The sequence below is a fragment of the Mauremys mutica genome, chromosome 1, assembly GCF_020497125.1.
Source record: "Mauremys mutica isolate MM-2020 ecotype Southern chromosome 1, ASM2049712v1, whole genome shotgun sequence".
NCBI lineage: Eukaryota > Metazoa > Chordata > Testudines > Geoemydidae > Mauremys > Mauremys mutica.
Genome location: NC_059072.1, coordinates 104955743 through 104971180, shown reverse-complemented (window position 1 = coordinate 104971180; position 15438 = coordinate 104955743). Strand labels below are relative to the sequence as shown.

The 15438-nt window shown below is 48.2% G+C and overlaps 1 protein-coding gene across 1 annotated transcript in view; it reads right to left on the bottom strand.

Moving 5' to 3' along the window:
- The window catches only part of TMEM178B (transmembrane protein 178B), a 345704-nt gene that overhangs the window by 289932 nt on the left and 40334 nt on the right, over positions 1–15438 (bottom strand). The gene's annotated exons all lie outside the window — the stretch shown is intronic.

Genomic DNA, 15438 nt, shown 5'->3' with positions numbered 1-15438 from the left:
CACGATTGGGCCCTTTGACCACAATGTTGAGTTAAATGGGATTTTCCTCAACCCCCTCCCCCCTCAAACAAAAACAAGCCCAATCATATATTTTCTCAGGTGTATTTTCAGTGTTCACTAGACAGATGCAATTAACATCTTGGGGCCTTATGCTATTTTTTCACACAGTAGTAGGCATGTATCAAGCAGCTAAAGTAAAATGGGTCATCAGGCAAAGAGTGAGATAAGAGTGTTCAAAAATATAGGAGATGCAACGAACCAATGCAGCAGGCTTGCTTCCATCTCTCTCTCACTTCTCTTTCCATTGAAAAGCTGCAAGGCAAGTAAGTATCCACAAGCCAAGGGGGAAACATTCTGCTCATTGTCCTGGCATTTTGTCCCCCTCAAAATTCCTATGAACGTTACACACATGCTGAAAATGTGCTCCTGTGTACAGCTCATGCTAAATATTTTTGGAATATATTGATCTGCTCTAAACCCATTCTGTTCTCATGTTGAACGACCATGAGCACTGCAGCAGATCAAATAAAGAAAAGCAATATACAGCCTCTTTGGGGTAAAAAGAAGCAAAAATAAAAATGGATAATATGAAAACCTCAGTACACTTGGTTACTGACACCAGAACTCTAAGTAAATGGCTGAAGTCATATGTGTCTAGCATTGCAAACACACATAGTACTTCTGCCCTTTGATCAATCAATTATCCCCAAGGGAAACATAATAGGGTTTGCCTCCTTCCTAGCCCAGCTGATCCTAGTTTAGTTTAAAGCAGCAGAACAACTGGAAGAAAAAGGATGGTGGAGAAATGACAAGCATTATTAATCACATAGAACTCAGTTTTCAGAGGACAAATAGATATATCACAAACTCCTAGAAAAGTGCTATTTTGGTCATCTTCTAGTCCCCCTCTTCCAGGGCAGGATTGTTCCATACAGTACTTTCTTCTAGAGTTTCATCTTATCTAATTATTAAAGTCTGAAGTGATGGGTCTTTCCTGGGGAGATTGCTCCTCGGTGGCTCAAATCCTTTAGTGATAGGTGCCAGGAAACAAAACCCTGAGATACGCAGCATGAGGATACTATACATCTTAATGCCAGGAAATTTATCCTGATATTCAGGCTAAATTCTCCCTCAATTTTGTCTCATTGCACTCCATGAGGGGCTATGGGATTAAAACTCAGGATTATAGAGCGCAGGCCAGCTGCTGTTCCCACATTACCATGGGAGGATCATGTAGAACCATATCCAAGGAGCACTGTGTAGATTAGGTGCTGCAGGAAGTACCGCCCAAAGGGACCAGAGGGACAGCACGCTGTGGCCTCCTGATTGGTGCATACTCACTACTCAACTTGCTGGGCTAGTCTCCAGGGTTATTTAGGCAGCCATGCAGACTTGTAGCTTGCTGTGACTCCAAATTAGGGTTGACCAGATGTCCTGATTTTATAGGGACAGTCCTGATTTTTGGGCCTTTTTCTTATATAGGGTCCTATTACCCCCCCACCCCCGTTCCAATTTTTCACATTTGCTGTCTGGTCACCCTACTCCAAACCTTTTACTGTTCCCCAGTCTCTGATCCTTGCCTGACTCTTGCGTGGAGATCCCAACATGATCAGTACCTCTGATCTCTGATGCCAGCCTGACTCTTGCCTATTGATCCTGGCTCTAGTGATTACTCTGATTCCTGCTTGCTGACTCCTGCTTTGTGGCTGTTGTTGACTTGTGGACACCAGCTGAGCTGTGACCAATAGGCCAGACTGCCTATGCCCTGGTCCCTTACAAACCCACCCTGAATCACATTAAATAATTCCTCCTTCTCCCTAGTATTAACACCCTCCAAATATTTGGAGATTGTTAGCACATTTCCATCTTAGTCATCCCTTAGCCAATTTTAGCATTTTGAATCTTTCTTTATAATTCAAACCCTGCAGTCTCCTGATCATTTTTGTTGCTCTTCTTTGAACTTCCTTCCGTTTGCCAGTATGTTCCTCGTAATATGGTGCCCAGAGCTGAGTGTGATGTTCCAGGTGTGAATGCATTAGAGCAGCATAGAATCAATCTATTAATGTCCTGTTCTGTAACAGTGCAGGGGACTGAACTTGATGACTTCTTGAGGTCTCGTCCAGCCCTACATTTCTATGATGCCGCCATATATGCAGTTCAAAACTGTATTGTTTTTTTTTCGTGTGGACATAATGCTTTACAAACGAATGTCTATTATGTTATCCACTATCATCCCTAGGTCTCAGCCAGGGCTGGCCTTACCATGAGGTGAACTGAGGTGGCCACCTCGTGCCAGACTGGGGCGGCGGTGGTGGGGGGGAAGACGCCACTAGGACCCAGAGTGTAGAAAATTGTGTCTGCTGCTGGTGCATATGTATTCTTTCTGCTCTAGATTCACAGAGATGGTGGAGTGCTGTGGTGGAGGAAGGAGGGCATAAGAGACATAACAGCAGGCAGGAGAAAAGGTGAGAGGGAATAACAGAAAGCAGCAGGAGCTGCAGGGAGAGAGAGGAGGAGGAGCCTCTGATGTACCTCTCTAGCACTCCCAGGAGTCTTGACTGATTAACACCAGCTTCTCAGGGAGCTTCCTGTTTCCTGCAGCTTCTCTGAACCCACTTGAGAGAACAGGCCGTCAACTGAAGTAGTAGGAGCCAGTTAGGCCCTTAAGACGCTGATATCTTCCCTCACTCAGGCCCTGCTACCAGCCTGCTTATTTGTTCCCTTCAAATGAGTGTTGAGAGCCACTATAGCTGGCACAGAACAGCAGTCATGAGTGAAAGAAGAAAACTCCCCTCTGGGGCAGCATTCAGAAAAAGAAAGAAAGCAAAGGAAGCTTTTCCAGCTAAGCAGGAAGGAGCTCTCCTGAGATACATAGACACAAATGTTCACGGTGAGCCTTCCGGCCCCAGTGAGGATGTGAGTGGTGAGGAGATGCCTGATCTTCCAGTTAGTCAGAGTACAGGCTACCTGGCAGCTATTGCAGCATCCATATCTCCATCTCAAATGGATGTAACCCATGCACATCCCTGAAGAAAAGTGTAGATTAAAGAAGAGCGTGGTGGAGGTGCAAGAAACAGCTGCTGTGGAGTTTAGTTCCTTAAGTCGAGCTGATCCAGGACAGTGGACCCACTTGAGCAGTAGCCTGAGGGACTTCCTTGTACTGCATGGGCCACAGCAAGTGAAAAACTTTATGTTCCCCAAAGACAATGAAAATAGAAGTTTCCATCCAACACATTACTGGCGTAAAATCCATGAGAGGGCAGCAAATCACCAGCGGGCATTCCATAGGTGGAAAGAGCTTGAGATGAGACTAAGGTTAAAGGCCACCATAGATGATCAGCATCAAGAGAAGATTGCATCAGAGTCTCTTTACTTGCAAAATGTTCTGAAAAAGCTCATTGCCATTGTGAGAATGCTTGCTACCCAAAACCTAGCACTGCATGGCACTTCAGATCAGCTGTATGTGCCAAACAATGGAAACTTCCTTAAAATTGCGGAGCTGATGGCTAAGTTTGATGCTGTACTCCAGGAGCATCTAAGAAGAGTCACCACCCAAGAAATGTACACACACCACTACCTTGGAAAAACAATTTAAAATGAGATCATACCATTACTGGCAACAAAAGTCAAACAGAAGACTGTGGCAGATGTGAAGTCAGCAAGATATTACTCTGTTATTCTGGACTGCACACCTGACATCAGCCATACTGAACAAATGACTTTAATGGTGCGTTTTGTAACAACAGCAGAACCTAGCGAAAATATCCCTGCAATGGTGACTGTCAGAGAGCATTTTCTAGAATTTATTGACATTGATGATACTACAGGAGCTGGTATGACAAATGTGCTTCTTAAAAAGCTGGAATATACGGGAATTGTGATAGCTGACATGAGAGGTGAGGGCTATGATAATGGTGCCAACATGAGAGGAAAGAACAGAGGAGTGCAGACATGGATCTGAGAGTTAAACCCTTGAGCTTTTTTTGTCCCATGCAGTTCTCATTCATTGAACTTAGTGGTCAGTGATGCAGCAGCAGCTTCTAGTGAGGCTGCTGAATTTTTTAATGTAATTCAAAGCATCTATATATTTTTCTCTGCATCAACTCATCGATGGCAAATTTTGAAGCAACATCTGGGAACAGTGAAACCACTGAGTGCCACACGATGGGAAAGTCAAGTGGAGGTGATAAAACCTATCAAACACCAAATTGGGAAGATAGATATGCCATAGTTGCCATTATGGAGGATAATGCTATAACAGGAACTGTTCATGGGAGAACAGTGGCAGAGGGAAATGGAATCACCAGAAACATACATAACTTCAAATTTCTGTGTGGCTTAGTGTTGTGGCATGACATACTGTTTGAAATAAATGTTGTAAGCAAGAAACTCCAAGGTTTTGACCTTGATATATCTGGAGCAAAGGAACAACTAGACAAAGCAAAGTCATATCTACAGTCTTACCGGTCAGATGAGGGATTTCAGAATGTTCTGAAGAGTGCACAGAAGTTGGCAGAGGAACTTCACACTGAAGCTATTTTCCTACCCATTCAAGAATACAAAAGTCACCGAAGAAGACGACATTTTGATTACGAGGCACGGGATAATCCCATAAGAGACCCCAAACAACAATTCAAAGTTGAATTCTTTAACCAGGTGCTAGACTATGCAATACGTTGAAGAACGTTTCATGCAGCTCAAGGAACACAACAGTATATTTGGGATGTTGTATGATTTCCAAAACTCCTCACTATACCTGAAGACCTACACCAGCAATGCAGGGCACTAGAGACAGTATTGACACGTGATGACATGCGCGATATTGATGCAAGTGATTTAGGTGATGAACTGAAAGACCTTTCAAGATATATTTCAGCAGGATCAACTCCAAAGGCTGTTCTGGAATATATGTGCACAAATAAGATGACCAACCTCTTTCCAAATGCTTTTGTTGCTCTGCGCATACTTCTAACACTTCCTGTAGCAGTTGCCAGTGGAGAACGCAGCTTCTCCAAGCTGAAGTTAATAAAAACACATCTACGCTCCACAATGACACAGGACAGGCTAGTCGGCCTTGCAACCATCTCAATAGAGCATGAGCTGGCCCAGACTGTGGACCTTCAGGAAACAATTCAAATCTTTGCAACCAAGAAAGCATGGAAAGCATCACTTTGATTATTCAAACCGATAAAAATGCCAGTGTTTACTATGCAGACAAGAAAAGTTACATTTGCTGTTCAGGCGACTGAAAGTTAAGTGTTACTTAAAATTTTTGAACAAGGCATTTTAAGTTGTTAGTTCTCCTTTATTGGGGTAGGTAGCAGAGCAGTACCATGAGAGGAGTAGAACAGGAAGAAGGCAGAATTGAGACCTTTCAAAGTTTTGGCCCAAGCGAGGGGGCATGGGAGTGTCATTTGAGCTCCCCGCCTCAGGTACCAAAATGTTGTGGGCTGGCCCTGGTCTCAGCATTACTGTTCTCCAGGTCTCTCGCTCTTTTTGAGCAGTATGTGTGTCTTGGATTATTTTCCTCAGATCTTGCATATTTCTGAGCTGAAAATCTATCTAATTGATACTGAATATACACACAGATGCAGCGGGCTTCAATGACAACAGCATCAGAGTATGCTACGCAAATCGGCAGGGGGGTCTTTGGCAAATGTCCTGAAGTCTCCACAATGCGTGGCTCCTCGAAGAAAAACAATCTAACTGGACCGAATCCTGACCCCCATTCTGTGTGAGTACAGAGCCCATCTGGATCTCCAAGGAACAGCCAGAAGCCACACCCACACACTCCTCAACAGCTCCACAAGTGTATAACCTCTTTGTCCCCTGTAAGGTGAAGTTTATGATTTCAATGTCCACGATCAGTGGGATTGTTAGGGAATGGCATGACGGGGAGACAATGCTTCACCGGCCATGTGGCATAGTGTTACACTGGCTGACTGACAGGAAGCTCAACCAGGGAGACACTGAGGAACTAATAATTAGCTAACAGCTGTGAGTGGGGTCCCAAAGGAAGATCTCTCATATCTCATACACCTAATGGGCAACTAGGGGAGGAGAGACCCCAGACCTCTCTAAACCCCCACCCACCAGCCTGCTAAGATTTAGGTTCCCATGCTGAGTTGCTCACTCCCTATCTTTGGGCTCCCCCAGAAGGCTGTTACATGGGAGTTACTATAATATAACCCCATAATTTCAGTAGTATTTGCTGTTCTTGTCTGAGTAAGAGAGGGGCCAGGAGCTGCACAGAGCTGGGGGGAAGGGTAGGGAGCTCCCCATTCCCTTGTGAGGCTGGGAGCCACTCCACACCATCTTGACCATTCTCAGGATTGGTCAGCTTGGGGCAGAGCTCCCTTCCCAGGATGTGCCCCTCTAGATTTGTGTGCCCCCAAGTACACAGTAGTACAAATCCTTGGTGCCTCCCTATGTCTCAAGGTGCTGAAGAAAAGCAGTTTGAATCCCATGTGTCACCACACGCTAGCTGCAAACCTTGCAGTCAGTCAGTGTATGCAGGTACGTGGCAGCTTCCACCCTCCCCTCCTTTGATCTGATCCTTTGCTGCACTGAGGTGAGCTTACGTTTGTGTGCATCCATCAATGTGACACAAGCAGATCTTTGAATGGCACTTCTAAGATCAGGATCCTTGTAAACCTTGTTACTTTGCTATTCATGAAGGTAAGAGGTCGGTGCAGAATGGGTAGGGGCTGGAAGGTGGATTAAATAACAAGCTAGCTCACGAGGGTGCGGGTGGTACCAGAGAACAGGAAAAGCACAGAAAAGGAGGGAATGGAGAGGAGTAAGATCCAAGGACTGAGAAGAATAGGAGTGAGACCACCAAGAAAGGAATCTCAGTTCTGGTCTCTCACTTTGCAGGCTAGCAAGATCTGTACACTCACCCCGTCAGGGGTGAATGTCATATCAGTCACAATCATATTCCCGCTGGCTGAGCTAGAAGGGGCTTTACCAGGTTCCAAAGGGAGTCCCATTCAGTCCTCCTTGACTGAGATGTTGGGGACTGCAACATAAGGCCTTTGTGGCTGGACAGGTGAACTAAAACAAAGAAAAAGTTGGGGCTTCTTAGAGCTCAGGCACAGATCCACACCCAGAGGAAAACAATCACATCTTTTTGGGGATGAATGGAGCCACCCTCTGCATTTCAAGCACTACTGATGCAATATCAGGAGAGGAGCCATAGACACAGACCTGTCAGTGGTTCAGTTGATTTTAAAGATAATAACCAAGATCCACTGCTGCTGAGACAAAACCCAAATGCACATCTCTGAAAGGACCCAACAAGGGCTTTGATTTTTTCCAAACAGAAACTGAATAGAGCAAAATGCAATGCAGAAATATAATAATACCTTGCTCTAGCTTATGTCTATCAAACGGGGTGTGGCCACTGGGAAATGCTGGGAACTCATGTAAGGGGAGCAATGTCTGCTCAGACAGTGCTGCCCCTTCTCCCCTGATTGCTCAGTGCATTAAGTACATGAGAATTGGGTTAAAATAATGTTAAAGGTCAGACTCAGCACCCACGAAAAGAGTAGTGAGAGCTCAATGAAAGCTGAAACCATGTCCTCGCCTCGCCCTGGAGAGATGGAATATGGCAGTTGCAGCACAGAATGCCGATGGTTTCTGTCACAAACTGTCAGTCTGCAGAACACATATGTTAGATATACAAATGCACCCTCCGGGGATCTTGGAACAGTGCTCAGTGTCAAGTGCCATAGCTGAGGCAGTACCAATGCCCAGAAAAGAGAGAGTATCAACTGGGAATGCTGCATGCACCCAAACGGGTTCAGGGAAGTGGAAATTACATCTCCCTGGGGCAGCTCATCCCTCTGCACCTGAGGGGGATTCACCCATAGACAGGGCAGAAGGGAGTGTCTCAGCGTTTGCTCCAGGGGAGGGAGTAGATTTCAGTTGTGGTCAGGGTTCCCAGGAGATCTGCTGACTGAGGCTGCCAAATCAGCTCACCTCTTAGACAGCATGGCCAAGGCCCCTTCCCAAGCTGGCACCAGCCCTATGGCCCACTGCAGCCCCATTCTCCTCCAAAGGAGGTATAATTGAAGCTGCCATCTACTCCTACAAACCCTGCCTGGTGGACTTTCTACTGCTGGGGCACTTCTAGCAGAACTTCTATTGGTGGAAGCCGGTGTACAGCCATGAATGAAGCTGGACTGGAGTTTTCTGGCTAAGAAAAAGTGCAGCTGTGAGACAATGGGCTATACAAAAATGGTGCCTTCTTGCTTAATAGATCTGCTCCATGACTGTCTTCAAGCCATTTGATGTTGTTGTCAGATGTTTGGCTGTGTGTGTTCCCTCTGTATGCCATCCCAGCTCTGCGCAGGTAGCTGGCATAGCAGACCTTGAGCAAACCGCCCAATGACCTCAAGATCTGTTAAGGTACGAAGGCACCCGGCCAGGTTTATTGTTGATGACGCACAGTACTAGTATCCTGCAGACTCTACCAGACCACTAATACATGTGTGCCCGTGACCAGCTCAGTGATCGATGGGACTTTCCATTCCTCCCTAGGCCAGACAAAGACACTCCCTTTGAGGCATCATTTTATATACCAATACAAACAAGTTATGTATTGTCCCTCTGATATGGGCTGTTACCACCCATTACCTTGTACATGTTGGTTTGATCAAAACATCTTTATCCATCATGCTGTCATCCTGACCTTATCTTTAGGAGGGGTCAGTGTGTTCTCGTTATCTTTGGGGGCAGGGAGATGTTCTGGTACCATCCTTCTGGAATGTGTTTGCATGAGTGTCCTGTGCCTAGCTTTTCTTAGGAATGTGTGCGTTTTTGCAATACCAGCTCTGTTGTCGGGTTCTGTGAGCTCCCAGCCTGTCTCTTGCTAACTTTTGCATTATATTAGCGAGGCTTGACCACTGCTTTAGTTCAGGCCCCAGGCCTAAAGCCAGGCCTCTGATGCAAGGGTGTATGTCTCTGGCTCTCTTTCTAATACATGTCTGGTTGCTTTACAGATATAAATGAGTTTTTACCAGTTAGCACAGCAGAGCCAATTCAGCTATGGAAGAGTGAGTTGGAATCTTTTTTGCCTCATGTGTCAACTACCCACTTATCAGCTATATTCTATTTGCAGAATCTTTATTATGGGTGATTATGCATGAGCCAGAAAGGACATGGCTTGACTTCCAGATCTCAAGTTGAGTTTAAAGGGCTAGCTGGTCAGAAAAATCACCTTGAAAACTAAGTAAATTTGAACTGGAAGCTACTGAAAGAGAATAATTATGGAATTCCTCCACCCCACCCCCCCGTTTGTTTGTTTTTTTCCAAATTCACTGTTCTGACTACAACAGCAACTTAACTTTATTTGAATGAAGATTTTCTGTTTTGAATTTACTTTTCTTTGCATTTTTTTTAAACAATAGAAAAGAAAAATAAACCCAGAAAAGAAAAGCAAGAATCATTGTCAATCTGTCTGATGTTTGTTGTGACACAATACATGGCTGTGGAGAATGGAAGCCAAGCAGGGGGGGCTCTAGACATTTCGCCGCCCCAAGCACGGTGGCATGCCGCGGGGGGTACTCTGCCGGTCGCCGGTCCCACAGAGCGCCCCCTGCGGCATGCTGCCCCAAGCACGCGCTTGGCGTGCTGGGGCCTGGAGCCGCCCCTGAAGCCAAGGGAGCTTATTTATAAGGTTTTCAAGCTTTGATAGAGACCAACGAGCTTAAATGACCCATTGCTAAAGTCAGGGGAGATTGTAAACTGCACAAGATGAATATGTAACCCCCAAAGAGATTACATAGATTCCTGGAGCTCTGTCTGCTGGCAGCTCAGGGAGGAGGAGCCAAGGCAAACTCAGAGTCTGCCCAGCAACCAATAGGGAGTGGAGATGCCCCTCCCAGGGAGTTGAGGAGAGGGAGAAGCCATTTTGAGGGGAGGCTGGAGCCAGCCAGGGTAAAGGCCAAACTGGCTGTGTGGGGAGCTGGTGAGTCCCAGGCCTGCAAGCAGGGTTCCCCCTGAGAACTGGCCTCTAGGGACCTGACACCAGATTCCCCAGCTGGGTTTTCCTTCCTCACGGATGATTCCCAATTGTTATGTTTGCTGAGAAATTTCCCCAGCCAGGCTGGGTTCGCCTCCAGCTCCCCTGGTGAGACCTAGGGTGACCAGACGTCCCGATTTTATCGGGACTGTCCCGATATTTGCTTGTTTGTCCCGCGTCCCGACCAATGTTAGGTCGGGACACTGGACAAACAAGCAGGCTCCGGAGCCTGGAAGGGCTCGCGCCCTTCCCCGCCCCGACTCTGCCTCCTCCTTCCCCAATTGGCTCCCTCCCCAAATCCCCGCCCCCATCCCCGCCCCATTGGCTCCCTCCCCAAATCCCCGCCTCTTGCCAAGCACGCCATGCCCAGGAGACGCAGGGGAACGCGGGGCCGGGGTGAGTGTGAGTCCGGCCTGGCCCCGAGCAGGCAGGACTCGGGCACGGTGCCTGGATGGAGAGTAGGGGGTGGCCTGCGGGGCCAGTCGGTGGCTGTTCTCCCCACTTGGGCAGCGGGACACGGGAGCAACCGCTGCTGCAGCTCCCACTGCCGCGGGGGGAGGAAGCGGCCAAGCACGTGGCGCCCGGGCCTGAACCCGGGCCTGCTGCGGGGACCCAGCAGCGCGCACACTGCGCCCCGCCACTGGCCAGTCGCGTCTGGGCTGGCTGCCCAGCTGGTGCAATCCCGCGGCGGAGGCATCGGCAGCCCAGCCCCGTTCGTTCCCCTGTGGGACCCGAGCGGGATGGGGGGGCTGGGGCCTGCTGCCCCCACTCCAGGGCCGCCCGTGGGATTGCACCAGCTGGGCAGCCAGCCCAGACGCAACTGGCCAGGGGCTGGGCGTGCGGTGTGCGTGCTGGGTCCCCGCAGCAGGCCCGGGCTCGGGGGGTTCATGGGCACCAGAGCCGCAGCCGCCAAGTTTGGCCAGCGGCCGCTTCCTCCCCCCGCGGATGTGGGAGCTGCAGCAGCGGCTGCTCTCAAGTCCCGCTGCCCAGGTGGGGAGAACAGCCACCGCCGCCTGGCCCCGCAGGCCACTCCCTACTCTCCCTACAGGTACCATGCCCAAGTCCTGCCTGCTTGGGGCCAGCCCGGACTCACACTCACCCCGGCCCGGAGCTCCCCTGAGTCTCCCGGGCCTCCCTCCAGCGCTTGCGGAGGGAGAAGGAATCGGGGGTGGGGAATCTTTTTTTTTTTTGCTCTGCTGCCATTTTTTCCCCCATTGCCCCCCCCTCCCCCACGTCCCGATATTTGACCTGGGTGATCTGGTCACCCTAGGTGAGACCAGTCCCCACATGGTCAGCGCTGCTAGTCCAGGGCTGATTCCTGCCTGAGGAGGATCCCTGCCAACGGACAGCAGCCCCTGGAATCGTCCAGCGTCATCCTCAACCCTGAAGATCATTTGTGGAGTTCATGAGTGCCTTGTCTTTAGTTAGTTAGTCAGGGAATTTGTTTTGGGGACCCTCTACTCCCTGAACTGTGTCCTCAAGCCAGGGAGTGAGGGTTTGAGGATTTTATAATCTACCGCTTATTACACCTGTGGAGGAATTCACCACCTCCTCCCACTTGTGGGTCTTTTGGGCTGTACTGAACCCAGTCAGCCACACTGCTACACCTCTGCAGAGAATTGTATAGGTCATCAAGGGCCCCAGCAAGGTACGCGTACCAACAGGACACTCGTTTTACATTTGTTACATCCAGACACGGGTATTTTAAGTGTGGGCACCGGTGACCCTAAACATAGTGTTTCCCCTATTATGTTGTATTTGTTGCCTGTTTAATATAGTTGTTGTGTTGAATATATTTTTATGTGTTGTGTTATCTCTTGGAAGTCTCCAACTATCTGGCAAATAAGTGGGGATTCCTCTGTAGTTAGGATTTTCCGCCCAAGCTGCCCTGGTGATCCTGCCAGGAAGGAGCGAGGGGGGTGGAGGCACCGCCAACTAATTTCATAACCAAAAAAAAAGAAAAAAGATTCACCCTGCTGAGTGGGTGGCGGGATCCAAAAGAACCCAGACCTGTCCATCAGAACATGTAAGCGGATTGCCATTAAAGGAGGTAATCAGGTGGAGAGGGGCGCTACAAATAGAAGTGGAGCAAGATATTTACAAGATCGTATAACAGACCTTATAAACTGTGAAAGTTGATTATGTCCAGATCTTAAATTGATTTTTTTCCATTTTTACCCTGTTTTCTTTTTCCTTTAAAAAAAAATTAAAATGCAAGAACCCCAGCGCTAGTGTAACATGGAGGCTGCAAGATCAGCTTGTCAAAAGTCAGGATGTTCCAAAAGTTAAGAATGATCCAACAATATTAACTTAGCCATGTTGTACAGCTGTACTATTTACTATTCGCTAGTTAAATGTAAAACCTGAGGCATTACTCAGCTTTACAGTGTATTATCACCTCCTGGAACAATACATTATTTGTATTACATAGAATGGAAGGATGACCCTGTGGTGAATGCACTAGAGTGGGACTCGGGATATTTTGGTTGAATTCCCAGCTCTTCCACAGACTTCGTCTGTGACCTCAGGCTAGACAGACCCAGATACACAGAGATATTTAGGTTCCAAATCAAGAGCCTAAATACCTTTTGTGGATCTGGGATTTAATTTCTCTGTGCCTCAGTTCCCCATCTCTATAAGGGGATAATAGTACTGCCCTCTTTCCTGCCCTGGGTCTTTTCCAGTTAGATTGCATACCTGGAGCCAGTGACTGTCTCTTAATATGTATATTCACAGTGCCTGGCCCTGATTTGGTTGGAACCTCTAGGCCCTGCCAGAGCAGTGTAATGGGATCTTAGCGTAACTGGGAATCAGACTCCTTGAGCTTTGAGTGTTTGATTTTTTTGCAACTTTTGTGTAGTATTAATGCTTTTAAGGGGGTGGAGGGGGGTGCATGATGCTCGTAAACGGTCACTTCCTCACCAGCAAGCTCCCTCTAGGATTCCTCCAGCAGGCTGAAGCCCTTCTGTTTTGTTGAATTTCCATTTTGCAAGTGGGAGTGGAAGCTGATTAGCTCCATCAGCCACTCAGCACACCCCCAGGGCCTCATTCTCCTCTCATTTATACCACCTCATGCCTTTGTAATTCCAGTGAGGTCAGTGCAGTGACTAGTGATTTACCTCAGCGTGAGTGAGAGGAGAACCATGCCCCCATTATCTGCTGTGACTTGCATGCTTCTGTCTGTGAGCCTCCCTGCCTCTCGGGACACCTCCCTCCACTCTGCCTTCTAAGCTGACAGTAGCTGGACATAGCTGTCTCCGGACAGCCAGGATTCAGACACCACAGTGAAGGCGATCTATAAAAAATGAGTTAGATCAAACCACTGACACTCCTCTGCTGGGAGGGTTTCACAGTACTGGGAATGAATGCAGTGTTTTCTGGAGGGCTCCCAACCCTGTGATCATTCAAAATGGGGGCACCCAGGACTCAGCACAGAGGCAATTGTAAGGGGGTTACCAGAGAGCAGGGTTTGATCTGTATCCTGTGGTGTATACAACTGCAGCAAGTAAGGATGCAGGCAGAGATCCCCACTTGGGATCAGCCTCCAGGAAGATTAGGGTTTTAACCCTGTGAGTGCTATTTTGCTACAAATGTGAAAAGGGACATTGAAATGTCATACAACTGCCCCAGGGTTATGGAGCAGAAAGTGATAGGGAAGGGAATTATCTTGCGGGGGCTCAGCAACAGGAAGGCAGCCGGGCTTCACAAGAGCATCACTAATGGAGAATACCTGTGAAATGCCCTGAATGGGTCTGATCCAAAGACCACTGAAGTCAATGGGTGTTTTTCCACCCTTCATGTGTAAAGAAAAGATTCAATTGCCCCTGAACTAGCAGAGGGATGCTGGGCTCCTCTCCTACACACTCCTTACTGTCCTGTCTGGACTATCATTGCAGCTGGAGGCTTCCTTCCACTCATATCTCACTAACAAGTCACTGTGTCTTATTCCTGCATTCTTTATTACTTCATCACACAGGTGGGGGGACAATGGTATGGTAGCCCAGGAAGGCTGGGGTAAGAACGGAATGAACAGGTGTTGTTGTTGCAGGAGCACCCCCTGTGAATAGCATACAGCTCATAATTTATGCAGGATCGGACACAGAGCAGCTGTGCTCTCTGGTTCTATGATACAGTGGTTCTCTAGTACACTTGCCCATATTCTAGGCAGGACTGATTCTATTTTTAGATACCAAAAAGGAGGGATTGACTCAGGGATTCATTCCCAATTTTGGCTTTTGCGCCCCTGGCTGATCGGCCAGGGGCACTTATGACAGCACCAAATGGTGCAGTGCAAAAGGACAGGTAACCATGACCATCTTATTACCGTCTTCTTACCAATTCATGGTATGGTAGACGCTGCAGTATGCCTGGTAACCATCGCTGCTGTCATGCAAAAGCAAAAGCATGCTGCTGTGCAGCGCTGCTGGCCCGCCTCTGTCAGCGGCATCTAGTACACATACGGTGACATACACAAAATCCAAAACAGGCTCCATGGTTGCCACGCTATGGCGTATGCCAGGGCAATTCATGGAAAACGTGCTCAAAATGATTGTCTGCCATTGCTTTCCCGGAGGAAGGAATGACTGGCGACATTTACCCAGAATCCACCGCGAAAATGATTTGTGCCCTAGCAGGCACAGGGGTCTCAACCCAGAATTCACACAGACAGCCTAGACTCAGTTAATTGTTCGCAAAAAAGAATATTTGCAAGGAATTCACTCCCTGTTTCCCATCTCACAGCTTCCACTGTCTCCAGACCTGACACAGCATCCCCCTCGCAGAGGCTTGCAAAGATTAGGCGGCGAAAGAAAAAGACAAGGGACAAGATGTTCGAGGAACGTATGGGCTGCTGCCTAGCAGAGGCGGACCAGCAGAGCCAGTGGAGGGAGACCGTCTCTCTGTGCCAGCGCTCACACAGCGAACGGGAGGAGAGGTGGCGTGAGGAAGACAAGCAGGCGACTGAAACAATGCTTGGACTAGTGAGGGAGCAAACGGACACGCTCAGGCGCCTTGTGGATGTTCTGCAGGACCGCAGGAGGACAGAGACACCCTGCAGTGTATCTGCAACCGCACTCCCCCGCCACAAAGTCCCATACCCCCCTCACCGAAAATAATCAGGAGGAGGGGCGGCCGGGGACGTGAATACTGTCACTGCACCACAGCACAGTGCTCAAGTACCCAAAAGCTCTCATACCCTACATTTGCCGAAGTCCTTCACTTCCAGACTCACAGTAGTCCCAATTCCAGTCCCATCCCCTAACTGTCTACTTAATTAATAAAAATGCTTTGCTGTTAATTACTGTTTCCGTTATGTTTTTTCAAAGAAGACTGTGTTTGAATGGGGGGCGTGGGGAAGGGGGTGGTTAATTGCATAGGACAGTCACCTTTCCCAGGGTACAGACACGGGGGCAGGA